At 41.9% G+C, this 26,374-nt stretch overlaps 3 non-coding genes across 3 annotated transcripts; 2 read left to right on the top strand and 1 right to left on the bottom strand.

The window, feature by feature from the left end:
- The first annotated feature begins 5,914 nt into the window (after positions 1 to 5,914).
- On the top strand, positions 5,915 to 5,987 carry trnav-uac (transfer RNA valine (anticodon UAC)). The gene has a single exon. It is a non-coding gene; the product is annotated as a tRNA-Val (tRNA).
- An 18,958-nt stretch (positions 5,988 to 24,945) lies between these two features.
- On the top strand, positions 24,946 to 25,018 carry trnak-cuu (transfer RNA lysine (anticodon CUU)). Its single transcript has one exon. It is a non-coding gene; the product is annotated as a tRNA-Lys (tRNA).
- A 339-nt stretch (positions 25,019 to 25,357) lies between these two features.
- Positions 25,358 to 25,430, bottom strand: trnak-cuu (transfer RNA lysine (anticodon CUU)). The gene has a single exon. It is a non-coding gene; the product is annotated as a tRNA-Lys (tRNA).
- Between the last annotated feature and the right edge of the window lie 944 nt (positions 25,431 to 26,374).

Raw genomic sequence — 26,374 nt, 5'->3', positions numbered from 1 at the left:
ATCTCGTCACAGTATTTCTGTGCATTCAAATTGCCATCGTAAAATACAATTGCGTTCATTGTCCGTAGCTTATGCCTGCCCATACTATTGTATGCTCCCTCAAAACTTGAGAGATCTGTGACATTGTGTTGGTTGACAAAACTGCACATTTTAGAGTGGCCTTTTATTGTCTCCAGCACAACGTGCACCTATGTAATGATCGTCCTGTTTTCATCAGCTTCTTGATAAGCCACACCTATCAGGTGGAAGGATTATCTTGGCAAAGGAGAAATGCCCACTGAAAGGGATGTGCACAAAATTTGAGAGATATAAGCTTTTTGTGCATATGGAACATTTCTGGGATCTTTTATTTCAGCTCATGAAACATGGGACCAACACTACATGCTGCGTTTATATTTTTGTTCAGTGTATATTCTGTTATTTAATGTAGAATACTATCATGATATGATCTTGCAGACATTGATTTAGCTTTGATGAACGTCATTAAACGAGCACCATTGGCCTGAGTAGCCTGTTCTCTATGCGTAAAGTGGAGAATATACACATGCACAGAACGTGATCCGTACATGCACAGAAGCTTCGGGATATTTATTCCAGCAAAATAAAGATCCCGGAAAAGTAAATCAATGTTAAACATTTAGACAGAAATTAGCACAAAAAATTACTCATCAAAACTACTTACTTCTTACACTTGAAAAAATTGTAAGGAAAGTTAGTCATTTAAGCCAAAGGGACCCTAAATTCTGATGTTCCCTAGAACTAAATTCATGTTCAAGTAACTTCAATCGTTTTAGTTCAGAATACATAATGCGATTTAGTATCAAGTTCATAAAACACAAAACAGTCAAGTATTTACAACTTAAAAAGATAACCATATCGATGGTGATGTCACTTCATTAACTGTAAGTATTGAACACATCAATTATTTTGTGTTAGGTTAATTTAATGGGTCTAGGCAACGGGTTTCCACAGAAAATGTGAGTTATGGTGTGGTATCAAATCCTAGATTCCATTGCCTGCTTTCCACCCTTGAGCAATGCACTTTACCCCCCACAACAACTGCTCCACTGGCCCCCAGTGTGGCAGCCCCCTGCTCCAGCCTGTCTATTGACGTGTGTCTTTCAGAGGGGTTGGATTAATGTGGAAGTCAGATTTCGGTTGGCCCTTGTGTGAAATTGATGAATAAAGTAATCTTAATGTTAAAAGATAAATACCATTGTAAACAACCTGCATTGTGCAGGGGTTCTTCCCTGCCTTTTGACATCCATTTTCCAGCAGAACTGCAATTTTCTCCAGAGGGAACACCTCTATATCCAGGGTCTTTCCTGCACATTTCACATAGACGTTGAACTTGTCCACATCCTCAATGTTATCATCAGCCTAAATGAAAAGGGCCTATGTGAATATTCATAACCAGAAAAAAATTGTCGAACTGAATCATTTTTAAAAGGTGAAAGGTTAATATAATTTGGGGATAGCCACCCACTGTTTAGTAATATAAAAATAATAAACCCATAACAATATGTTTTGTACAAATATTTATCCAACCAGCTACTTTGGTCAGGGGGGAAAACCTCACTCCCATCAACACCATTTCCATGAGTTGGTCTTTGTTTCAGTCAAGTAAAAGTTAGAGGTACTTACACCAAAGGCACTTGGGGATCCCCCCAGGATATTCCCTGTGTTAGTCTTATCACCTCGTTGACCTGGTGACCTGGGTGGACAGAAACCAATGTTCACTTGTCAAAGTGAAAGTAAAATAGAGTCTATAAGGCTTAAACCAGAGTATTTCAGTAACACAAAGGTCAAATCAAATCTAATTTTATTGGTCACATACACATGGTTAGTAGATGTTAATGCGAGTGTAGCGAAAAGCCTGTGCTTCTAGTTCCGACTATGCAGTAATATCTAACAAATTCACAACAACTACCTAATACACACAAATGTAAAGGGATGAATAAGAATATGTACATATATATATATATATATATATATATATATATATATATATATATATATATATATGGATGAGCGATGGCGTGCGGCATAGGCAAGATGCAGTAGATGGTATAGAATACAGTATATACATATGAGATGGCTAATGTAGGATATGTAAACATTATTAAAGTGGCATTATTTAAAGTAACTATTGATACCTTTGTTAAGTCCATTTATTTTAGTGGCCAGAGATTTGAGTCTGTATGTTGGCAGCAGCCTCTCTATGCTAGTGATGGCTGTTTAACAGTCTGATGGCCTTGAGATAGAAGCTGTTTTTCAGTCTCTCGGTCTCGGATATTAATGATTACCCTCACCTGTTTGTAACCTGTGTTGTAGACTTTGTGTTTTGATTGTATTGTCCCTCCTCGCTGTCTGAATTCTCGGACTGAGGTTCAACATCGAAATCACCTGTCTTTGCCTTATCACATTGTTGCCCTGGTGACCTGGGTGGAGATAAGGGAAGTTTAATTTTTGTGACAATTAAAGCTAGACAGACAGACAGACAGACAGACAAGGACGCTTATACTTTGGGGTTTAGGCTAGGTAACAGTATGTACTGTAGAGTCATTTGATTGACTAGAGAGAGAGACTAGGCTCACCTGTCTGTAACCAATGTGTCCTGAGTGATCTCACTTCGAGGGACAACTGTGATTTCCTCTGAATACTGGGACAAAACAGACAATAGTTACTTCACTAATTGGTGACAAGTTAGTCATATTTCCTGATCATGTATCTCTGCATGAAAAGCAACAAATCATTAATTTCAATGTAAATCTTTATGCATTTGCAGATTCAATCCTACAGCCTAGTTGCCTCCAGAAATGATCTAAGAGCAGAATAAACAAAGTAAGAATAGTGAAATGTAAGTTACTTACTTACCTCTGGGTTGAAATGACTGTAGATTGCTCCCATCTTGTAAATGTAAGTTTGTCTGTCTATAGCTTATTTTGAGTTGAGTGTCGTGTGCTGCCTCTACCTATTATATAGTTGAGCCCTTCCCCTCTTTCAGTTTACAGTATAGTTTACTTTCACTTTGTTTCTGGAGATAAAACAAGTGAACTCAGTCGGGGTCTAAACTAGGGCTGTGGTGGTCACGAAATTTCATCAGCAGGTGATGGTCAAGCAAATAACTTTCGGTCTCACACTAATTGACCGTAATTAACATAAACACATTTAGCATCTCCTGGCTCCCACACATAGCCTACAAGCCATTTTAAAAAGTTGAATAAATAAATCCATGTAATATATCCCACACCTTCACAATAAATCCATTTTTATTTTAGACAGGTCTAAAGAAACATGAAGTGAAGAAAATGTACTATTTCAGAAGAAAAGGATAGCATGCTTTTAGGATAGCATACTTTTAGCTGTCCTTATGTAGCTATGCCAATAGCTTTGGGCCACACTAGTTCATTTAGCTGACAACATTTGCTTATAATTCTGTGGCATTATTTTATATTTTGTAGTACGAAGAATACAATAGAACAAAGCTGAATACAATATACATCTTTTCTCCAAACGATTTGAGTGCGCACATGCGGCTATTCTGTGTTGAGCAGTTAACAAATAAATAGTTACTCCTATAGACTTAATTTAGAGTTATTAATGTAACGTTAGTTGTTTTACAAATGTTGGGCTAGATGTTTAGATTTTTTTTAATACATTGTAATGCTGCTTCATGCGACTAATGACAATTTGAAAAAAGTAACTTGAAAGGCATGAGCTCTGCGTTGTTATTTGCGCAGGCTGTACACGCTCCAATAGTCTCTCATTCACAATTTGACAAGCACTTGATAATGCCTTGAATTCCATTGCAGCATCCCCTTTGTGGCTGTATTGCACCCTAAAACAATCCTTGCCTTTTTGCGGCCCAGAATGCTGTGTTGTGCCCTTCTTCCTGAGTGTGCTGCGCAATCCAAAGCGCCTCTCTGTCACATGATCAGGTCTTTCCACAGGCTACAAGTCAGACACATTAGGGACGCAACTAAGCTTGTCCTTATCCAATTCCGAGGTGCATATTGAAGATATTGGAAGAACTGTCCACAATTACTTTTCGTCAGCCAACAAGATGGTCAATCTACCTAACCCCTCCCCATACTGTTTTTATTTTATTCTGGGTTGGATGCGCGCTGTGTTAAGAAGCAGTGTGGCTTGGTTGGGTTGTGTTTCGGAGGACGCATGGCTTTCGACCTTTGTCTCTCCTGAGCCCATACGGGAGTTGTAGAGATGAGACAAGACAGTAACTACTAACAATTGGATACCATGAAAAAGGGGGTAAAATTTAGGCCCTAGGTCATAGATTTTAGCTGGTTAATAATGAAGTAAGTTTCACAGTTTCTCTGCACAGGTTTTAGTGGACATTGGAAGTCTGGTCTATGCTGTTGGATTCAGGGTAAACTTTGAACATTGAGATTTTAAAGACATGATAGATCAGACACATAGTGTATACAGATTGAAAGAGACTGGGTTTTATGTCAGGAGGTAATGGGTCTCTGTAGAAAGACAGACGGCTTTGGAATGTGTTGGGTGGACGGGAGGAGATCACAGGATTGCTATAGGGGAAGCAGATGGACATCTGTGGATTTAGGCGAAGGAGGGGTTGAGGTCAGGAGGTCAGGTCAGATCCCCTGAAGGAAGTAATAAGGGTTTAGTATCCCAGTACCCTCTTCCCGTGGAACCATAAGATGTAAGGATTGGAGAGAAGGAGGAGTGTCCAAAGTGGAGTATATCTACTTGTGATGGTGAGAACATGTTTTTGTCTGAATTACAGCTGTAACGAACCTTTGGGAAGAATTAAACTTGGTTAAGCTTCTCTAGTGTCCGTGAGTTATTTACTCTGAAAAATTAGAACCTAACAAGGCCTACAGCTAGGGAACCATTGTAGGCCCATAAGCCCAACGTTTGACTAAAGCCTAGTTTGCAGTTATAATCTTAATGATTTTTTTTGCATTTATTTACCTTTCAGCATATATATATATACCCGTTTTATTTTTTAAAGCAAATAGACATGCATAGAATGGCACAAAATATTACATGAACAGTTATTTGTGTTTGTGTTACAACTATGTGGTAATGGTGTGTCGTGTGTTATGGGTTTTTTCAGCACTGAGCAATTTTCAGGCCTGCTGAGCGCAAACTTGAACTTGTGAAAGTTCTGTGCAACTTCCTGCGGGCATTTACTGTGAACACTGAGGCTGTAACCACTTTACCTTGGTTTTAACCCTGGCTATTTGACTATAATGTAGGCCTACCAGAGTGGCCTACCATCAAAAACAATCTAGAAAATGCATCCCATAACATTTTAACATGGAAAATAGCTGTTCTATCTTTCAGCCTACAGTAGCAGCCAATGTGTGGTGTTCAATGTAGGCCTACGTTCCATGCAGGGCTTGACATTAACCTGTTTATCCATTTGTCCTTCAGACAAGGATTTGGCTGAAAATTTTGTTTAATGCAAAACCAGTTTACTCCTGGTTGGGACCCACTATTATACGTCATTGGTTATGATCAAGTAGAAGCTTATATACTGGTTGTTCAGTGATGCCGCTATATAATAATTATGGTGTTGTGTATCTTATCTCATTTAGTGTTAACATCAAGATAAATATGAATGTTATATATTCTGCTTTCTTCAGCCATGATAGCATATACAGTAACAATAAGTTACGCATTGACTTATTCTTCACACGCACGTTGAATGAGGTTGACTGAGCTTCCTCTTCATAGTTTGTAGTGTTGCACTGTTTTGCTCTTATTCAGAATTTCCCCTGCAAACAAGACATCACCAAGTCAACATCAGATTCACACCAAACATCAACAAAATCCATATCACATATAGATAATTGGCAAACTGATTTGAAGCATATAGGTTGTCTACTATGATTCGATACTGCGTGTGGTGGTGATGTATCTATGTGGTTCCATACTGTAGTGGTTATCACGTCTGCTTTACACGCAGAAGGTCCTGGGTTCGAGCCCCAGTAGAACCATGCTTTTGGCTTCAGGTAGCCTAGCGGTTAGAGAGGTGAGCTAGCAACCGGAGGGTTGCCAGTTTGTATCTTGGATCTAACAGGAAATATCAGTCTAACACCATGCCCAAACCGGGCACGCGTGTGCGCAAATAGATTTTGTCCCCCCACACCAAATGCGATCACGACACACAGGTTGAAATATCAAAACAAACTCTGAACCAATTATATTAATTTGGGGACCGGTCGAAAAGCATTAAACATGTATGGCAATTTAGCTAGCTAGTTTGTCCTATTTAGCTAGCCTGCTTGCTGTTGCTAGCTAATTTGTCCTGGGATATAAGCGTTGAGTTGTTATTTTACCTGAAATGCACAAGGTCCTCTACTCCGACAATTAATCCACACATAAAACGGTCAACCGAATCGTTTCTAGTCATCTCTCCTCCTTCCAGGCTTTTTCTTCTGTGGACTTTATATGGCGATTGGCATCTAACTTTAATAATAAGGTGTATTACCACAACCGACCGACCTCAGTTCATCTTTCAATAACCCATGTGGGTATAACCAATGAGGAGCTGGCACGTGGGTATATGCTTCTAAAAGGCAATGAGAAGATGGGAGAGGCAGGACTTGCAGCACGTTCTGCACCACAAATAGAAGCATCTTCTATTTTAGCGTTTGGCAACGCAGACGCTCATTAGCGCGCGCAGTGTGGGTGCAATGGTTGAATAACATGTATGTGTATATGTATTTTGTGACGCGAGCGGTGTGGTCAGAATGTAAGTGAGCTGGCAACACTTTTTTTGTAAAATATCTGTCTACAAGATCACATAATGATAATATTCTACTTAACAGAAGTGAATTTAAATCAAATCAAATTTTATTTGTCACATACACATGGTTATTAGATGTTAATGCGAGTGTAGCGAAATGCTTGTGCTTCTAGCTCCGACAATGCAGTAATAATCAACAAGTAATCTAACCTAACAATTCAACAACTACTACCATATACACACAAGTGTAAAGAATATAATAGCATAGTATAACGTTACTGTAAGACAAAAAACACCACATTTTTCTCTTCTGTGGTCATAACTCAACAGCGTGCGCCGCTGGGCAAAATACACAGAGGCTATGCTGCAGTTTAACACCAAAAATTCTTACAAACACTGTAGACTACTTCTAAATAACACTGTAGGCTACTTCTAAACATCACTGTAGGCTACTTCTAAACAACACTGTAGGCAACTTCTTAACAACACTGTAGGCAACTTCTAAACAACACTGTAGGCTACTTCTAAACAACACTGTAGACAACTTCTAAACAACACTGTAGTCTACTTCTAAACAACTGTGAGCGGACCAAGTAATTGGGCGTCACTCTAAAGCGGGAAGGTGGAACAAACGAGTCAGGAGTAGGTTTTCTTGATTGAACAAAGTTCTATATTGAGGGCATTTGGACAACACAAACACTCCAACAGAATCAATGAAACTCTCCAAAGGAACAAAACATATATCTTCTTCTCCAGAGCAAAACAGGAACACAATATGATTGTCTTTAAATTACAACAAAAAGTCACGACATTGTCACCGTCTTAATGGTTCTTCCTAGATAGCTCCTCTGTCTCGGTGGCCGTCTTCCAGAGATAGTTTCCCCTCTTGCTGGTTCCATACTCTCTCTTATAGGGGAAGGAGAATATCTCATTAGTAGTGTCAGCTGTGCTTAATTGCCTCTGGTTCACCTGTCTCCCATGCCTTGTTGGGCTACCATCCGTGAGCTCAGCCTGCCCTCTGGTGGTCCTTCCACATACCTTCCCCCTCAGGACCGAACCGGAGGGTCGGGCGCCAGACGCACCGTCTTGGTCGCGTCGGGACAGCGCGTCTGAATTCCCGTTCCTCGATCCGGCCCTGTGGATGACATGGAAAGCGAATGGTTGTAAAGACAAAAACCATCTGGCTATTCTGTTGTTATTGTTCCTCTTACCAGCCATCCACGTGAGGGGCGCATGGTCCGTAACTAAAGCAAACCTCCGACCCAGTAGGTAGTACCGGAGATAATCGAGAGCCCACTTAATGGCTAAGGCCTCTTTCTCTACGGTAGCATACCTCTGTTCCCGATCGCTGAGCTTCCTACTTATGAAGAGAATCGGCTTCTCTGCTTCGCCTTTACCCTGAGCTAGTACGGCCCCGAGCCCTGTATCCGAGGCGTCGACCTGCACAATGAACTCTTGTGAGAAGTCCGGAGCCTGTAGGACGGGATCAGAACACAGGCCATCTTTTAGCGATTGAAAGGCCTCTTCCGTCTCGTCGTTCCACTCTACCTGGTTTGGCAAGTTTTTCTTGATGAGGTTTGTGAGGGGATTGGCAATGGTTGCATATCCCGGGATAAAACGGCGATAATATCCCGTTATCCCTAAGAAGGCCCGAACGTCCCGCTTGGTCCGGGGTCGCGGCCAGTCTCGAATTGCCCTGGTCTTCTCTGCCTGTGGGCGTATTTTCCCATTCCCCACGGTGTACCCCAGGTATTCCGCTTCGGACAGACCCAGGCAGCATTTATTTGGATTGGCCGTCAACCCTGTGGCTTCCAAACTCACGAGCACCGCCCGTAACCGCAGGAGGTGACTATCCCAGTCCTCGCTGTGGATAACCACATCGTCTATGTACGCCGCTGCATACTCTTGATGGGGCCGTAGAATGGCATCCATGAGGCGTTGGAAAGTTGCAGCGGCACCATGCAGTCCGAAGGGCATCCTCACATACTGGAAAAGCCCCTCTGGTGTGGCGAAGGCAGTCTTTGGGCGATCCTCCGGAGCCACCGGCACTTGCCAATATCCCTTCGTCAAATCCAGGGTGGTGATGAACTTGGCCTTTCCTAAGCGCTCCAAGAGTTCATCCACGCGGGGCATGGGATACGCATCGAATGTAGAGATGACATTCACGGCCCTAAAATCGTTGCAGAGTCTCATACTACCATCGGATTTGGGGACCAGGACTATGGGACTGGACCACTCACTCGTCGATGGCTCGATCACACCCATCCTCAACATCTCCCTTACCTCGTTCTTAGCGATGACTCGGCGAGCCTCAGGAATCCTGTAAGGGCGGATATGCACCTTCTGGCCGGGTTCAGTGTGGATATGGTGGAACAGGACATCTGTTTGTCCTGGGAATGGAGAGAATATTCGACCGAAGTTCATAATCAGCTTGTCTAGCTGTCTTGACTGCTCCGGCAGGAGAGTTTGACCACGGCGCACCGGTGGTAGAGCCTCCTCTTTTCCTTTTCCCTCCAGGGCCATCAAAGCCACCTCCTCCTCTCTTCCATGGTACGGCTTTAACAGGTTTATGTGATAGAGTTGGACCTTCTTCCTTCTATCAGGTTGCTTGATGAGGTAATTGACCGGTGAGACCCTTTTCATTACCTCGTAGGGTCCCCTCCACTGTGCCAGCAAGCGATGTTCGGCCGTGGGCACGAGCACCATCACTTTCTCTCCCACGGTGAACTCACGGGGGGGTCGCGGACTTATCATAGGCCCGGCCTTGGGTCCTTTGTGCCTTCTCCATATGCTCCTTGACTATGGGCCACACTGCTGACAGGCGGTCTCTCATCAGGGTAATATGTTCTATTGTGGATCGAAAGGGGCATGGTTGGGTCTCCCAGGTCTCCTTAGCTAAGTCGAGGATCCCTCGACAGGGTCTGCCATAGAGCAATTCAAACGGAGAGAATCCAGTGGATGCTTGGGGTACTTCTCGCAGGGCAAACATTAAGTGTGGGAGAAGCATGTCCCAGTTTTTCCCGTCTCGGGACACCACTCTTCTCAACATGCTTTTAATCGTTTTGTTCAAGCGTTCACACAACCCGTCTGTTTGAGGGTGGAATATGCTTGTACGTATCTGTTGAACCTGATACAACCGACACAGGTCCTTCATCAACCGCGACATGAATGGGGTTCCCTGATCAGTTAAGATCGTCTTGGGGAGGCCCACCCGAGAGAACATCATGAATAATTCCTTGGCAATTCCCTTTGACGACATATTACGCAGGGGTATGGCCTCCGGGAACTTGGTAGCGTAATCTATGACCACTAGGATGTACTCGTGTCCTCTGGCGGATTTTGGGAGGGGTCCTACGAGGTCCATAGCTATGCGTTCAAAGGGAGTCTCTATGATGGGGAGAGGAATCAAAGGGTTACGCAGGTGTGGCCGTGGAGCTGTACGTTGACATTGATCACACGTCCTACAATACCTGGCCACATCCCGGGTGACCCGGGGCCAATAGAATCTCTGCATGATTCTGTCAATAGTCTTGTCTCGTGCCAGGTGTCCTCCTAGGACGTGGGAATGGGCTAACTGTAGAACTGTATCCCTGTATGGTCTAGGCACCATTAGTAATTCCAGGTTTTCCCCCCTTCGTCGTACGACCCAGTATAAGAGACCCCGCCTGATTGCATAATAAGGAAGAGGGGGCTCACCTGATCCGTCGACGTTCCTCCCGTCGATCACCTTCACCTTCCTCATGGCCTCCCTTAGGTCTGGGTCTCTATGCTGCGAGGTGCCAAACTGTCCCTTTAATTCCTGGGGCAGATCAACCTCGGTAGAGGGATGTGGAGGATGTTCCCCATCCCCCTCAGGGGTGACCGATGAGAACCCCTTCCAGGTTCCCTCCTCGGATGGAGCTTCAAATATATCCCTTAGCGTCTGGTTGCTCCTTCCTTCCTGTGTAGTGTATAACCCTTCACAAGTGTCTTCATCGGTGGTTTCCTGGAATATCTGTCGTAAACGTTGGGTTGCTATTTCTTCCTCTCCTGCAGAGGACGAGGACGTAGCTACGTCTCCTTGTAGGACTACTACCTTGGGCTTGGATTTTCTCTTCTTTCCTGTCCCCCTTCTTTCCACGCATAACGTCATCTGCCGAAGCTCCTTATATAAGGGACAGTCTCTCCCGATCAATAATGGTACCTTCAGCTGGGGCACTTTCCCTGCCCTGACTGTACACCTTCCTTTTGGAGTGAGAATCGGCAGATTCACAGTGGGGTAATAGAGGGTGTCTCCATGGATACAGGATACGGCTACTTTGTCTGGTAGCAGTGCTGCGGAGGTCACCAGCCGCTCCTCTACTAACGTAACCATACTTCCCGAGTCGAGGATGGCTACCAAATCTTGTCCTTCGACTTGAACTGGAATCTCTGGGGCTGGAGCTATTTCTGCTAACCAACAGTGTTGATCCTGCCCCCTCAAACCGACAGGTGTGGGGGTGGGCAGTGATGACTCTGTGACCATGGGCTCGTCCTTGCTAGGACATTGTGGGGCATAATGGTTGGGAGACTGACATTTATAACACCGACCCTGCTGTGTGGGGGATGATTTCTCCCACCTCCGGAGGGGGTTTGGACGTTTCGGTGGCGTACGCGCCGGCGTGAGTCGGGATCGGAAGAATCCTTCCGTTCCTCCTTGTCACTTTTTATCAACTCCCCTGTAGACCGATATGTTTCCACCGCCTGTGCTATGTCGTCGGCTGACAACGGGTTGGCTTGCCCCACAACCCTTTTTAAGTCACTGGGTAATTCCCTCAATATCTTGTCCACTACAAGAGTCTCTATCACCTGTCCTACTCCCTTTTCAGGTTCTAGCCACTGTTTCGTCAGTCGTATTAATGCAAAAATCTGGGAACGGACGGGTTTGTCAGCTGTGTAGGTCCATTGATGGAACTTTACGGCCCTATCTCTGGCAGTCAGCTGGTACCGGGATAGGATCTCGGTTTTTAGTCGCCCATAGTCTGCAGCTTCGCGGGCATCCAGGTCAAAATAGGCTTCCTGAGCCACCCCGGTCAAAAGAGGGGCTAATGCGCTCGCCCATTCTGTGGGCGGCCACTCTTCCAAGGTGGCCGTCCTTTCGAAGGTCATGAGGAAGGCCTCAATATCATCCTCCTTGGAGAGACGAGGTAAGATGGCGTGAGCAGCCGCTCTTGGCTTAACTCTAGGTTCTTCTCGCCGGCTCAGCTGTTGTTGCAGGAGTTCTATGGTTGTATGCTGTGCCGTGATCAATTGTTGTAGTAGAGCGTTATCCATCGTACTTGAATGGTTCCTCCTGGTCTACTGGAAGAATCTTGATTTACTCACTTATCCTTGTGTCACTCGTCCACCTAATGCCCACATTCTCCACCAATGTGAGCGGACCAAGTAATTGGGCGTCACTCTAAAGCGGGAAGGTGGAACAAACGAGTCAGGAGTAGGTTTTCTTGATTGAACAAAGTTCTATATTGAGGGCATTTGGACAACACAAACACTCCAACAGAATCAATGAAACTCTCCAAAGGAACAAAACATATATCTTCTTCTCCAGAGCAAAACAGGAACACAATATGATTGTCTTTAAATTACAACAAAAAGTCACGACATTGTCACCGTCTTAATGGTTCTTCCTAGATAGCTCCTCTGTCTCGGTGGCCATCTTCCAGAGATAGTTTCCCCTCTTGCTGGTTCCATACTCTCTCTTATAGGGGAAGGAGAATATCTCATTAGTAGTGTCAGCTGTGCTTAATTGCCTCTGGTTCACCTGTCTCCCATGCCTTGTTGGGCTACCATCCGTGAGCTCAGCCTGCCCTCTGGTGGTCCTTCCACACAACACTGTAGGCAACTTCTAACCAACACTGTAGGCTACTTCTAAATAACACTGTAGGCAACTTCTAAACAGGACTGTAGGCTACTTCTAAACAACACTGTAGGCTACTTCTAACCAACACTGTAGGCTACTTCTAACCAACACTGTAGTCTACTTCTAAACAACACTGTAGGCAACTTCTAACCAACACTGTAGGCAACTTCTAAACAACACTGTAGGCAACTTTTAAACAACACTGTAGGCAACTTCTAACCAACACTGTAGGCTACTTCTAACCAACACTGTAAGCTACTTCTAAATAACACTGTAGGCTACTTCTAAATAACACTGTAGGCAACTTCTAAACAACACTGTAGGCTACTTCTAAACAACACTGTAGGCTACTTCTAAACAACACTGTAGGCTACTTCTAACCAACACTGTAGGCTACTTCTAAACAACACTGTAGGCTACTTCTATACAACACTGTAGTCTACTTCTAACCAACACTGTAGACTACTTCTAAACAACACTGTATAACTCAAGAAAATCTAAATGCATATCCCCATGAAACTGATTGAGATCAAATGGTTGGTAAGCAGATGCTGGATGGGTGTTTCACCAGTAAAACTTGAATTATCATTCACGACTGAATGCAATGCTGTTTTTGTTGTAAAGTTATACTATGCTATTATACTGAACAAAAATATAAACATGCAACAATTTCCAAGATTTGACTGAGTTACAGGAATTTAAATAAGTTCATTAGGCCATAGTTAAATCAAATGTTATTGTTCACAGGCGCCGAATACATCAGGTGAAATGCAGTGAAATGCTTACTTACAAGCCCTTAACCAACAATGCAGTTTTAAGAAAAACGAGTGTTAAGGTATTTACTCAAATAAAAAAATTGATACCTATTTAAAAAAGGGGCATCAAAATGGGCCTCAGGATCTCATAGTATTTCTGTGCATTCAAATTGCCACCGATAAAATACAATTGCTCTCATTGTCCCTAGCTTATGCCTGCCCATACTATAACCCCACCACCACCATGGGGAAATCTGTTCACAACATTGACATCAGCAAACCCATTGTCCACACGACGCGATACACGTGGTCTGCAGTTGGGCGGCCTGTTGGACGTACTGGCAAATTCTCTAAAACGATGTTGGAGGCGGCTAAAAGTAGAGAAATTAAGTAAATTATCTGGAAACAGCTCTGGTGGGCATTCCTGCAGTCAGCATGCCAATTGCGCGCTCCCTCAGAACTTGAGACATCTGTGACATTGTGTTGTGTGACAAAACTGCACATTTTAGACTGGCCTTTTATTGTCTCCAGCACAACGTGCACCTATGTAATGATCGTCCTGTTTTCATCAGCTTCTTGATAAGCCACACCTGTCAGGTGGAAGGATTATCTTGGCAAAGGAGAAATGCCCACTGAAAGGGATGTGCACAAAATTTGAGAGAAATAAGCTTTTTGTGCATATGGAACATTTCTGGGATCTTTTATTTCAGCTCATGAAACATGGGACCAACACTACATGTTGCGTTTATATTTTTGTTCAGTGCATATTCGGTTATTTAATGTAGAATATATAGGTCAACCAATTATGATTTTTCAACGCCGATACCGATTATTGGATGACCAAATAAAGCAGATACTGATTAATCGGCTGATGTTTATATATATATATTTGTAATAATGACAATTACAACAATAATGAATGAACAATGAACACTTTTTTATTTTAATTAACTTAATATAATACATAAATAAAATCTATTTAATCTCAAATAAATAATGAAACATGTTCAATTTGGTTTAAATAATGCAAAAACACAGTGTTGGAGAACAAAGAAAAAGTGCAATATGTGCCATCTAAAAAAGCTAACGTTTAAATTCCTTGCTCAGAACATGAGAACATATGAAAGCTGGTGGTTCAATATTCCCAGTTAGGAAGTTTTAGGTTGTAGTTATTATAGGAATTATGACTCATTGACTATTTCTCTCTATACCATTTGTATTTCATATACCTTTGACTATTGGATGTTCTTATACTGTAGGTACTTTAGTATTGCCAGCCTAATCTCGGGAGTTGATAGGTTTGAAGTTATTAACAGCGCTGTGCTTAAAGCATTGCTAAGAGCTGCTGGCAAATGCAGTAAAGTGTTTTTTTGAATGAACGCTTACAAGCCTGCTGCTGCCTACCACCGCTCAGACTGCTCTATCAAATATCAAATTATAGACTTAATTTTAATATAATAAACACAGAAATACGAGCCTTAAGTCATTAATATAGTAAAATCCGGAAACTGTAATTTCGAAAACAAAACGTTCATTCTTTCAGTCAAATATGGAACCGTTACGTATTTTATCGAACAGGTAGCAATCCCAAGTCTAAATATTGCTGTTACATTGCACAACCTTCAATGTTATGTCATAATTATGTACAATTCTGGCAAATGAGTTCACAGTTTGCAACGAACCAGTTTCGTGGTAATTTCCTGTATTACTAAATGAGGAGAGTTTACAAACCACATACAAGTCAGAGTTATATTTTAAACTTCATATTTAATCATATGAGCTTCACCACAGCCCTTTGACTCTCAGATCAATTTAGTGACTATAAATTAATTCTGAGAGTGCTTACAATAGAATACTTAGTATCTTTTATAGCCAAGATACACCCCTCTCAACTCACATGACGAACCACAGATCTTAGAAACTTCACAAAGGGCCTTTTACTTGAAAGAGTAGTATCCCATAGCCAGATAGCATTAGCTATAAATTATCGTTCAGTTTCGTCTCTTGGGCGAGGTTCTACTTCTCGTTCTTGGTACTTCATAGTACCAAAACATTACCTCATCCAATGGCATATATCAATTGTCAATTCTAGATACTTCCATCTCAAATACACCCCCTCCTGGACAAGCTCACGGAGGGGAGTGAGCCTCTAGGTCATATACTAGGTCAAGATTCATGCAACATCAGAGGGGTAATACAATGGTTCCAGACACTGCTATACTCCTCCCCCCCAATGGGAAAAGGAGGGAGTGACTGGAGTACAGACATAGTGGAGCCCTTCACGTGGATTCACAGATGATTCACATATGAAGACAATGTTCAAACCTGACTTCTCCCTTTCTGATATTCTGCATATTACCAGACATGTAAAAGACAAGCCTGACCTCTCCCCTCTCTGGGCCCCAAGTGACTTTTCCCTAGAGGAGAAAGGAAAATGCAACTGCCAACAGTATAGTCCAAAAGAAGACATTCTAATGACAAGTATAAAGTAAATAAAACATCTTATTTATCTATGTTACCTAACTAATTCTGATTCAGCTACGACACCAGGCGGCCCAAACTGTTGCATATACCCTGACTCTGCTTGCATTGAATGCAAAAGAAGTGACACAATTTCCCTAGTTAATATTGCCAGCTAACATTAATTTATTTTAACTAAATTTGCAGGTTTAAAAAAATATACTTCTGTGTATTGATTTTAAGAAAGGCATTGATGTTTATGGTTAGGTACATTTGTGCACAGATTGCTTTTTCAGCAATGCGCTTTTGTTAAATCATCACCCGTTTGGCAAAGTTGAAGTAGGCTGTGATTCGATGATAAATCAACAGGCACCGCATCGATTATATGCAACGCAGGACAAGCTAGTTAACCTAGTAATATCGTCAACCATGTGTAGTTAACTAGTGATTATGTGAAGATTGATTGTTTTTTATATTTTAAGTTTGATGCTTAATAATCCACTCCACAAATTTCTTGTTAACAAACTATAGTTTTGGCAAGTCGGTTAGGACATCTGCTTTGTGCATGACACAAGTAATTGTTCCAACAATTGTTTACAGTCAGATTATTTCACTTAGAATTCACTGTATCACAATCCCAGTGGGTCAGAAGTTTACATACACTAAGTTGACTGTGCCTTTAAACAGCTTGGAAAATTCCAGAAAATTATGTCATGGCTTTAGAAGCTTCTGATTGGCAAATTTACATAATTTGAGTCAATTGGAGGTGTACCTGTGGATGGATTTCAAGGACTTTGCTTGACATCATGGGAAAATCAAAAGAAATCATCCAAGACCTCCACAAGTCTGGTTCATTCTTGGTAGCAATGTCCAAATGCCTGAAGGTACCACGTTCATCTGTACAAACAATAGTACGCAAGTATAAACACCATGGGACCACGCAGCCGTAATAACACTCAGGAAGGTTCTGTCTCCTAGAGATAAAACTTACATTGGTGCGAAAAGTGCAAATCAATCCCAGAACAACTGTTAGATACAAAAGTATCTATATCCATAGAAAAACGAGTCCTATAATCAACATAACCTGAAAGGCTGATCAGCAAGGAAGAAGCCACTGCTCCAAAGCCGCCATAAAAAAAGCCAGACTACGTTTTGCAACTGTACATGGGGACAAAGATTGTACTTTTTGGAGAAATGTCCTCTGGTCTGATGAGACAAAAATAGAACTGTTTGGCCATAATGACCATCGTTATGTTTGGAGGAAAAAGGGGGAGGCTTGCAAGCCGAAGAACACCATCCCAACTGTGAAGCACGGGGGTGGCAGCATCAGGTTGTGGGGGTGCTTTGCTGCAGGAGGGACTGGTGCACTTCACGAAATAGATGGCATCATGAAGGAGGAAAATTATGTGGATATATTGAAGCAACATCTCAAGACATCAGTCAGAAAGTTGAAGCTTGGTCGCAAATGGGTCTTCCAAACGGACAATGACCCCAAGCATACTTCCAAAGTTGTGGCAAAATGGCTTAAGGACAACAAAGTCATGGTATTGGAGTGGCCATCACAAAGCCCTGACCTCAATCCTATAGACAATTTGTGGGCAGAACTGAAAAAGTGTGTGCGAGCAAGGAGGCCTACAAACCTGGCTCAGTTACACCAGCTCTGTCAGGAGGAATATGCCAAAATTCACCCAACTTATTGTGGGAAGCTTATGGAAGGCTACTCAGAATGTTTGAGACAAGTTAAACAATTTAAAGGCAATGCTACCAAATACTAATTGATTGTATGTAAACTTCTGACCCGCTGAGAATGTGATGAAAGAAATAAAAGCTGAAATAAATCATTCTCTCTACTATTATTCTGACATTTCACATTCTTAAAATAAAGTGGTGATCCTTACTGACCTAAGACAGGGATTTTTACTAGGATTAAATGTCAGGAATTGTGAAAAACTGAGTTTAAATGTATTTGGCTAAGGTGTATGTAAACTTCTGACTTCAGCTGTAGCTAGGTGTCATCATCTAAAATAACCCTAATTTATAAGACAGTTCTTATTTGATTAAAAGGTGGTTGGATCCATCTATGTGATGCTAGCCACAATAAGGATTAGCCACAATAGTGGACTTTGCGGTTAGCCTTCACAATTAAAGTATGGCATAAATCTGTTTGTGTTCATTTGCATCACTGTCAATGACATCATTTTATTTTGAAGGCAAACCTCAAATTCCACTATTGTGCCTAATCCTTATTGTGGCTAGTTCCACAACACATAACACGGTCCGGTCAAGCCTCACTAGCCAGATTAAGCTAGCTGGCTGCTTCTAACGTTAGTTTGGTCAACAGGGTTAAGTAGCTGGCTAGCTCTTTTTTTTCATGAACTGAAGTCCAATTTCAATTTACGAACAACAAGTGTCAACCTAGCTAATACTTACTCACAAGGATTCCTAAATCATTGCTAAGAATAATGAAAATGTCTGCAGTTTCTACTGGTCATTGTTTTCAGGCTGGTTGTATTAGTGCTAGTTAGGTACCAAGCTAAAGCTAGCTATCCCAGAAGTTGCGGTCAAACAAGTTATGCTTTATTACCAACTCGGTATTGTAAACATCGTTTGTGGCCGGTGTTTACTTTTTTTTTACAGCTTTGACAGTGCTACTGTATCTTTTCTGACATGCAAAGACCAAGACGGCGTTCCATAGTATGTATGTCATGAAGCTAATAGCATTGACGCTATTACTGTGTAACTCTGGTAGGGCAACATCTAAAAAATAGCGCACTTGGTAGTGTGTACCAGTGCTCAACCAGTCGGTCGAAAGCCAACTTCACCCACGACAGAGAACGATTGATTGTAAAGGGCAGTGAATGCCATTATCTTGGCTTTAATGGATTTTGCCTTTGAGTTGTCTCGCTGACATTTTTTTACTCTTTCAAATGTTTTTAACATCAACGTTAAACTAGACATCGGGCCAAAACCGATGTTGGCATTTTTAGCTAATGTTGGCTGATTCCAATATGTTCACCGATATATCGTGCATCCCTTATATATTTGATTAACCACATGACATTGATTTTGAGATACGAAGAGTTTATTATTAATGAAATGAAACTTCCACGAAAATGTGCATATGAAAATCATAACTGGTACGCAGATCAGTAGAAATGGTACGAAAAGTTGGCACTCCAAATGGAAAAGGTTGCAGACCGCTGGTGTAGCCTATTACCGACAACTTCAGGAGCTTAACTGCAGAATCTGTGAAGGCCAACAGCAGCAGGAGGAGGGTCAGGTAGAGGTTCTGGCCCGACCCTCCTGCTGCTGCTGGCCTTCACAGATTATTCAGTTAAGCTCCTGAAGTTGTCGGTAATAGGCTACACCAGCGATAATCCGCTGTTTATTATCACATGCCCTGGTGACCTGGATGGGGATAGGGGAAGTATACTTATAGTGAAAATTAAAGATAGACAGGCAGACAATGGTGTTTAGACTTTGAAATCTAGGCTGGGTTACTGTAAAGCATTTTCTGCCAATTGCTGATGTACAGCGCCTTCAGAAGGTATTCCTACCCCTTCACTTATTCCACATTTTGTTATGTTACAGCCTAAATTCAAAATGGGTTAAATATATTGTTTTGTCACACATACACACAATACCCCATAATGTAACGGCTGTCGTCCTCCTCTTCTGACAAGGAGAAGCGAGAAGGATCGGAGGACCAATATGCAGCGTGGTAAGTGTCCATAATGTTTATTTAAAGACATAAAATGAACACTACAAAATACAAAACAATAAACGTGAAACGAACGAAATCGAAACAGTACCGTGTGGCGACTAACACTAACACAGAAACAAACACCCACAAACCAAAAGTGAAACCCAGGCTACCTAAGTATGATTCTCAATCAGGGACAACGATTGACAGCTGCCTCTGATTGAGAACCATACCAGGCCGAACTCAAAACCCCAACATAGAAAAACACACATAGAATGCCCACCCCAACTCACGCCCTGACCATACTAAATAAAGACAAAACAAAGGAAATAAAGGTCAGAACGTGACACATAATGACAAAGTGAAAACATGTTTTCAGAAATGTTTGCAAATTTATTGAAAATGAAATAAAGAAATATCTCATGTAATATATAAATATACACCCCTGAGTCAATACTTTGTAGAAGTACCTTTGGCAGCTATTACAGCTGTGAGTCCTGCGTAAGTCTCTAAGTGCTTTCCACACCTGGATTGTGCAACATTTGCCCATTGTTCATTTCAAAATTCTTCAAGCTCTGTCAAATTGGTTGTTGGTCATTGCTAGACAACCATTTTCAGGTCTTGCCATAGATTTTCAAGTAGATTTAAGTCAAACTGTAACTCTGCCACCCGGGAATGTTCACTGTCTCCTTGGTAATCAACTGCAGTGTAGATTTGTCCTTGTATTCGTTTATTGTCCTGCTGAAAGGTGAATTAATCTCCCAGTGTCTGGTGGAAAGCAGACTGAACCAGGTTTCCCACTAGAATTTTACCTGTGCTTAGCTCCATTTAGTTTATTTTTCATCCTGAAAAACTCCCCAGTTTAACGATTAAAAGCATACCCATAACATGATGCAGCACCATTATACTTGAAAATATGGAGAGTGGTACTCAGTAATGTCTTGTATTGGATTTGCCCCAAACATAACACTTTGTCTTCAGGACAACAAGTTAGTTGCTTTTCCACATTTCTTGCAGTATTACATTTGTGCTTTGTTGTAAATAGGATGCATGGTTTAGAATATTTTTAATTCAGTACAGGTTTCCTTTTCACTCTGTCAATTAGATTCATATTGTGGAGTAACTACAATGTTGTCAATCCATCCTCAGTGTTCTCCTACCACAGCCATTAAACACTGTAACTGTTTTCAAGTCACCATTGGTCTCATGGTGAAATCCCTGAGCTGTTTCCTTCCTCTCCGGCAAATGAGGAAGGACGCCTGCATTTTTGTAGTGACTGGGTGTATTGATACACCATCCAAAGTGTAAATAATAACTTCACCATGCTCAAAGGGATATTCAATGTCTTTTTTTTACCCATCTAGCAATAGGTTCCATTTTTTGCAAGGCATTGGAAACCCTCCCTGGTCTTTGTGGTTGAATCTGTGTTTGAAATTCACTGCTCAGTTGAGAGACCTTACAAATTATTGTATGTGTGGGGTACAGAGATGAGGCAGTCATATAAAAATCATGTTAAATACTATTATTGCACACAGTGAGTCCATGCATCTTATGTGACTTGTTAAGCACATTTTTACTCCTGAATTTTGTCAGGCTTGACATAACAAAGGGGTTGTACAGTTATTGACTAAATACATTTCAACTTATACTTTTTTATTAATTTGTAAAATGTTGAAAAACAATTTCATTTTGACATTATGTGGTATTGTGTGTACTTCTGTGACAAAAAAAATGTGTCCTGGTGGGTCTCTCTGAGGGCCAACTGTGGTTTCTTCTGAATACTGGGACAAAACAAACAATAGTTACATCACTAATTGGTGACAAGTTAGTCATATTTTCTGATCATGTATCTCTTTATGAAAAGCAACAAATCATTAATTTCAATATAAATCTTTATGCATTTGCAGATTCAACCCTACAGCCTAGTTGCCTCCAGAAATGATCTAAGAGCAGAATAAACAAAGTAAGAATAGTGAAATGTAAGTTACTAACCAATGGGTAGAAATAACTGTCAATTCCTCCCATCTTGTAAATTTAAGAATTCTGTGTGATATAGCTTGTTCTTGTTCTTATTCGGAGTTGAATGTCATGTGCCTGCCTCTACCCATTTCTATAGTTGAGCCCTTCCCCTCTTTTCAGTTACAGTTCCCTGTGATTTTTAAATGGGACTTGTTATGATACAAGAAGTTAACAGTTCTTGCTTGTTGGCTGTAATTGGTTGTTTACTGTATCCATGACTACCCATCTAATCAATCGATCAAGCAATGCTCACAGAAAAACAAAACAAGGTAGGTCGAACCAAATTTTGCTAGGTTTCGTCTCACAGGCCATCCTGTCAAACTCATCTTGCTTACTCAAGTTATTACTGCTTGCTAACCTTAACCCTAACCCTAGCTTCATGTCTACATCCCAGTTCAACCCTAACTCTAGTTTCATGTTCAATCCTAACCTCAACCACAAACCTAACTTCATCCCGGTTCAATTCTAGGCTCAATGGGGGGAGGTAGCCTCAAAGTTGGAGAAGCGGACCAAAAACTGGAGGGTTGCATGTTCGAATCCCAGTGCAGATGGGGAGAAAAAAATCTGCAGAGAGTGAGCTGGCAACTGTAGGGTTGCTCGCATCAATGTCTCAATACATGCCGGTTCAACCCAAGCCTCAACCGCAACCCTAGCTTCATGTCCACATCCCGGTTCAACCCTAGCCTCAACCACTGCCCTAGCCTCATGTCCACATCCCGGTTCAACCCTAGCCTCAACCACTGCCCTAGCCTCATGTCCACATCCCGGTTCAACCCTAGCCTCAACCACTGCCCTAGCCTCATGTCCACATCCCGGTACAATCCTAGCCTCAACCACTGCCCTAGCTTCATGTCCACATCCCGGTTCAACCCTAGCCTCAACCACTGCCCTAGCCTCATGTCTACATCCCGGTTCAACCCTAGCCTCAACCACAACCCTAGCTTCATGTCCACATCCCGGTTCAACCCAAGCCTCAACCCCAACCCTAGCTTCATGTCCACATCACGGTTCAACCCTAGCCTCAACCCCAACCCTAGCTTCATGTCCACATCCCGGTTCAACCCAAGCCTCAACCACAACCCTAGTTTCATGTCCACATCCCGGTTCAACCCTAGCCTCAACCCCAACCCTAGCTTCATGTCCACATCCCGGTTCAACCCAAGCCTCAACCACAACCCTAGCTTCATGTCCACATCACGGTTCAACCCTAGCCTCAACCACAACCCTAGCTTCATGTCCACATCCCGGTTCAACCCAAGCCTCAACCACAACCCTAGCTTCATGTCCACATCCCGGTTCAACCCTAGCCTCAACCACTGCCCTAGCTTCATGTCCACATCCCGGTACAACCCTAGCCTCAACCACTGCCCTAGCTTCATGTCCACATCCCGGTACAACCCTAGCCTCAACCACTGCCCTAGCTTCATGTCCACATCCCGGTACAACCCTAGCCTCAACCACTGCCCTAGCTTCATGTCCACATCCCGGTACAACCCTAGCCTCAACCACTGCCCTAGCTTCATGTCCACATCCCGGTTCAACCCTAGCCTCAACCCCAACCCTAGCTTCATGTCTACATCCCGGTTCAACCCTAGCCTCAACCACTGCCCTAGCTTCATGTCCACATCCCGGTTCAACCCTAGCCTCAACCCCAACCCTAGCTTCATGTCTACATCCCGGTTCAACCCTAGCCTCAACCACTGCCCTAGCTTCATGTCCACATCCCGGTTCAACCCTAGCCTCAACCCCAACCCTAGCTTCATGCCCACATCCCGGTTCAACCCTAGCCTCAACCACAACCCCAGCTTCATGTCTACATCCCGGTTCAACCCTAGCCTCAACCCCTGCCCTAGCTTCATGTCTACATCCCGGTTCAACCCTAGCCTCAACCACTGCCCTAGCTTCATGTCTACATCCCGGTTCAACCCTAGCCTCAACCACAACACTAACTACATATCCTCAATCCACAATCCTAACCCTAGCTTCATGTCTACTTCCAGGTTCAACTCTAATATAATATGGTTACATCTAATATGGTCTAGAAGAAAAATAAAAGCACACCTATTTAGGCGAGGTGCTGGCTAGCGGAGTAGAAAACTTCAAAATAAAGGAGAGCTGCACACTCTAGGAGCTCAGATGCAAAAATGTAATTACCAACGTTTCGACAGCCAAGCTGTCTTCATCAGGGTATAATCACAAACACTGCGGGATGACTTCTTTATATAGTGTCAACAGACACACAGGTGTCTGTAATTATTGGTTGATTCTCAAATATTAAAATGGCATACAAAGAGCAGCATACGAAAAACAAATGGATAGCATACGATCATAGATTCATTTTAGACTACTCAAGCTTCGTCTCTGCAATTTCATCTCTGCGTTATATTGGCATCGAACATGTCACCCTCCCTAGGAGAGGGGGTGACCTTGATCATTTATTGTTGAAACGAGAGGCTGTCTGGATCTTTAACTTAAAGACCCTTGCTCCCTTCGGTCTCAACGTAGACTTTGATCTGAAGCCATTCTTGTGATTATTGTGACTTTGCCATTGTAATTGTTTGTAAGCTTGTGTAGTCTAAAATGAATCTATGATGTATGCTATCCATTTGTTTTTTGTATGCTGCTCTTTGTATGCCATTTTTATATTTGAGAATTGCAAATAAATGTGAACAGAACCGGAACCTATTTCAGTCCAAGTCAAGCACTGATACGAAGTAATCAGGTAGGCCTATTTTATGACGTTTCCATTGGATCAGAGCATGACCATTTTTCTCTTTCACACTGAGTGGTTATCGAAATGAAGAAAGCTGGAAAGATTTTTCAAATATATACATTGAGGAACTAACCTCCACTGAGAACTAATTCTCAGTGGAGGTTAAAACAGACTTTGTTTACTTGCTGTCTGGGTCATTAGTGGTGGTATGTTAAGCCAATCAGAAATACTATCAGATCCCTAAATGGGCACATTGATATGCCTACATTTGCACGCAGGCCAGGTAGCCTATGGGCATACATCTATGCATGCTCGTCCTTATTCAACATTGACAGGAGCGCTCCAAACAAAAGACAATGGCTAAATTTACAAAACTCGTAAATTGAATGAAATAAACCAAAACTTGTTTCTCACAAGTTGTAGCATAGGTTGTGTACTCTGCAAGCAATGTGTCCACTCCGACAATAACAATGGAAATACTAGAATAATAATATTGAAAGCATTAAAATAATTTAGCCCTGGGGCTAGGAGAAAATTGAACACATTTTGCCAAGGCTTATGCCTTGTTCTTATGCTATGCTGAGTGACTGAAGTATTATTATAACAGTAACATTTTGGGAATTTTAGCTGTATTTGTGGTCATGGTCTTATTAGGCTCCTCCTTTGCATTTATTAGTTGCCCGGCTAGCTCAGTCGGTAGAGCATGAGACTCTTAATCTCAGGGTCGTGGGTTCGAGCCCCACGTTGGGCGCACATTTTTTTTGCGCTTCTAACCTCGCTGTGCTCATAGACGTAAACACAAGACTGTAGCACACCTCCATAGTGTTCAGTATTTGATTTGATTTCTTAATTAAATTATTTATTTTAAAATTATCTAGGAACTTTTGAAGTCGGAGTAAGGCTAAATATTATTTAAAAAATTCTATTCAAATATAAATATTATTGAATTTTTAATAGTATTATATGTATAATAGTATTTTTTTTGCCTCATTATTTAGTGAACAAATTAATAGGTATTCAATTCCATAGCTGCAAAATGTTGAGATTATTGCTGGGGAGGTTGAGAAACCAATTTCTAATTAAATGTTAGCGCCCAACGTGGGGCTCGAACCCACGACCCTGAGATTAAGAGTCTCATGCTCTACCGACTGAGCTAGCCGGGCTCTGTATTCCGGGTTAAACCCCTCGTTTTGTATGCCTGCCACTCCCCCCAACCCGTCACTCCCGCGTGAAGCGTGAGCGCTTTCTCAGGAACAAAACACTTTTTTTTAGCTACTGCAATCAACTCTGTCTCTGTGGATAATCGACTAACCCGTTAAGACTGTTAGGTTGGTGGTTTGAGCCCACCCAGGGACGCAATATTTCCATTTTTGCAGTAAGTATTCATAAAACAGTTGTTTTGAAGTCAGGAAATTATCCTCAGAAATACTCATTAAAATAAGAATTAATCTGTGCTGAGATTGTGTTAATATTATTCTCTGTGTTGTAGGATTAATTGTAATTTCATTGCAAAAAAATTCACACATTTTTCAACAGTATTCTATGTTTGGTTATTCTTGATGCAGCCACCCCTTCTCATATGTTCTTGTCTGCAATTTTTATTTTCAGGCAACAGTGGGGGAAAAACATGGTTTTATGGTTTACTAACACAAACTAGGTAACACTTCAATAGTAGAGTATTTTTACATGAACAAATATTTCTGAGGATCATTTCCTGATTTGTTGTATGAAACCCTACTGCTAAATAAAAATTATCACGTCCCTGGGTGCGCTCGAACCACCAACCTTTAGATTAACAGTCTAAGATAAACCATGTAGTATATACGTCTGTTCAGATCGTAGTTTTCTACTTGTTGAGCTCCGTGATGTAAGAAGACATTCCTGGAGTGTAAGTAAATTTGATTCCGTGTGTGACTGACTTGTCCTGTATTCTGTTTTTAGACGTGATTGGTGACTTGTTGAATGTAAAAGACGAGGAGTATGATATTTTACATCCTTGTAAAATGGCCTGTGATCATCAGTTGCTGAATAGCTTCACCATATATCGAAACTCCATATCGAATTATACATATATATATATATATGTATATATATATATATACATACA

Source organism: Salvelinus fontinalis, chromosome 36 (genome assembly GCF_029448725.1).
Source record: "Salvelinus fontinalis isolate EN_2023a chromosome 36, ASM2944872v1, whole genome shotgun sequence".
NCBI lineage: Eukaryota > Metazoa > Chordata > Actinopteri > Salmoniformes > Salmonidae > Salvelinus > Salvelinus fontinalis.
The sequence above is the reverse complement of the archived record's forward strand: the minus strand, read 5'-3'. Positions and strand labels throughout refer to the sequence as shown.